The 2,960-nt window shown below is 42.1% G+C and overlaps 1 long non-coding RNA gene across 1 annotated transcript; it reads left to right on the top strand.

The window, feature by feature from the left end:
• The first annotated feature begins 254 nt into the window (after positions 1–254).
• Positions 255–2,144, top strand: LOC115259713 (uncharacterized). The gene is made up of 3 exons (XR_003894222.2): positions 255–518; positions 577–730; positions 1,056–2,144. It is a non-coding gene; the product is annotated as an uncharacterized LOC115259713 (long non-coding RNA).
• Positions 2,145–2,960: the final 816 nt, after the last annotated feature.

Genomic DNA, 2,960 nt, shown 5'->3' on the forward strand with positions numbered 1-2,960 from the left:
AATAAAACAAACTAAATAAATATTTACACTAATCGCGCGAAATCATAATAATACTATACACTACAATACATACAAATTAAAATAATAAATTAATAAAAGAATAAAATAATAAATTAAAACGTGCACTACCAAAACATTCAATCAATAATAAATAACAAAAATAATCCCGAATCATGGGCAAACAAACATTTTTACATTTTTACAAAACTAGCAGCAAAACAATTTTACAACCCTATTTACAATATATACATTTAGATCGTATTCGATCTTTTGCTTCGGTGTACCCCTTGCGAAGGCGGGATTCACCGGCGGGCAAAATGTCACTTTGGTCGATGAATCGATCGACGATTGATCATCGGTGACAGATCGCGAAACGTCACTCATCGGGAAACGATCAGACGTCACAACATATCGGCATAATCAATATTTATGTAAACATTGATCATGCTGATAGATTATTGAATGATCTTCAGTCATGTTCCAACGAAAATCGGCCGAATTTTCGTTGAATCAATAGGGTAAGTACAAATTCATTAAAACATATCGATCTAAGTTCGATCATGTATTTCTTTGTAGGTGTATTGGTGTCGGCAATGGGGTAAAAATCCCCTTGAACGAAGGCTGTTTGCTGCCAGAGCAACATCTTCAGGGCGAAGATGTGCCTGCAGAAATTCCTAGAATTTCGGGATTACCGTGCCAGCCATCTTGATTACTACAAGATGCACTGCAGGTAAGTAATTAAAGTGCACATAATTAATCAACAGCGGTGATCTCAACACCGGTCGAAATGTCAGCATAAATTGACTAATGGGAGCTTATCTACCAGACTCACCATAATCAGTGCCATGAATGAGGGAAAATTTATAACCCCTCGATCATTCACTGTTACTGCTGGTTTGCCATCCCAGTTCACCTTTTGATTATGATCGGTTGATCCATAACCAGGTAGAACATAGCCTGTTCTAGAATTGGAAAACTGTCTTTTCAGACGAATTTTCCACCAAATTGTACCGACACTTTCAGAGTAATTACTATATGTTTCTCTTTCCAAATAGATGTTTTACTCAACTATTTGTATAAACGCCAGGAGCGATATCAGCGGTGGATATTGGGTGGAATGCACACATCGAGCTGTGAGGACCTAACAGGATGACTCCTCACCAACCCATGTATTCCGGTCCCGGTTTCCTGCATCACCAGCTACTGCATTTTGTACCAAATAAGTTAAGTAAATCTATAAGGGAAATATACACATATTAACTACTTTAAGCGCCACAGGACCCTTCCGGTCTGGGCAAAATCGTGAAATTGATTTTGAAAAGAAATTCAACTCAATCACTTCTGTCAATTATTAGTGACAGGTAAGTATAAGTGTGCTGCTTTTTCTAAAATTTTTAAAATATCACAGGTAAGTATGGTTTTTTGGTAAGTATTATCACAGGTAGGTATAGTACGTATAGTGGAATTATGATTTTAAAAATTGTCAAGTTAGACGATCACGACAAATTAAAATTGAACCGAGAAGATTTCAATAAATAGTCCTCTCGTTCAGGACCTCTTTTTTAAACGGAAACCATTCGTACTTCCACAAATTTATATCGAGTTCGCTTTTAGTGTGTGGTTTTAGACATTCGTGCTAAGCACGGATCCCTGCCACCTCCCGTTGGAAAATCCTTAGATTTTCATACTAACCGATCCTCCGATTACCTTTCACGAAATTTACGTTGGGGGCGCCAATTGTAACCACGGAGACTTGCGGGGCTGCTCCGCAGCCACAGTGGCTCCCAATTACTCCCGGTTTCAAGCTCAGTAGCATGAGACCCCTCGAGCTGGGTCTCAGGGCCGGCATGCTACTCGGTAATCGGAGGGGCTTCGCGGACAAAGTATGAACAACTAAGAAGATTCACATTTCTAACATTTATTAAAACCTTTCTGTGGAGTGTGTGTGTGGGTTGGACATTTTTGGTGTGGCGTGTAAGCGAGACTAATAGGCCAAGGCACTGCACGGTACTCACTGTTGCTGCAGACTTACTCCTCGTCGCTTTGGCCCACACGGCTGCTCCTGCACTACCGTGTGGCCGGAATTTCGCCGCCGGGGCAGCTTGGGATCGCAATGGCGGGTTTGTCGACCCGGTACTTGGCCGACGGGACCAGCAGGCATTGCTGGATGGTGTTCTGGTGACAGGCGTCTCCCTTCCTTGACAAAATCGGCACGGCCCAGGACGAGACCGGAACGACCGTGCCGAGAAGGGTCCCTCCTTGGCGATTAAGGCCAACGGCCTGAGGGAATCGTCCTGAATGGGACGATGGTGGTTCCTTTGCTGTTAGGCTCGGAAGCCATCTTGACTTCCGAGCCGCCGTGTGTGACCGTTTTATATAAACGGATATGAGGTCCTGAACGAAGGCAGGCTAACATCCCAACTCCTGCCCCTAAGGGGGGGGGGTGGTTTCTTACCACTCAATTAGCACTGCACTTTTATACTGGTCTTCACACACGGACGCCTGGTTAATTTCTGACCACTCTTCTACTTGGAAGATGGCCGCGCCCAGTGGCATCTATCATTCCATCATACTCTTCCTCTCATGCCATCATTCTCTACTATCATTTACCTATTGTCATTTTTGTGCGAGTTCAGCAACGTATACAGAAATATTTGTAGCGGTACGGCTTCTCGCTAGGGTGTGCCTACTGTATCTTAATATTAAATACGTGAATTTTCTACAAACAAATACTCATACAAACGAAAATCTAAAGACTTGGAACCAACCGGTTACAAAACAGAACCATTCAAAAGAAAAGAAAAACAAACCAAAATTTTCATGGATTGCTGCGGATCACTTAGATTATCATGCTCAGATGTTGCTGTTTGAAAATTTATATTATGTATGGTTTTTTGGGTTTCTGGTTGGGACATGAAAACAATCAGATGCTGAGGGAACAAAAATTATGTGGGGTATCG

This window comes from Aedes albopictus, chromosome 3 (assembly GCF_035046485.1).
Source record: "Aedes albopictus strain Foshan chromosome 3, AalbF5, whole genome shotgun sequence".
Taxonomy (NCBI): Eukaryota; Metazoa; Arthropoda; class Insecta; order Diptera; family Culicidae; genus Aedes; species Aedes albopictus.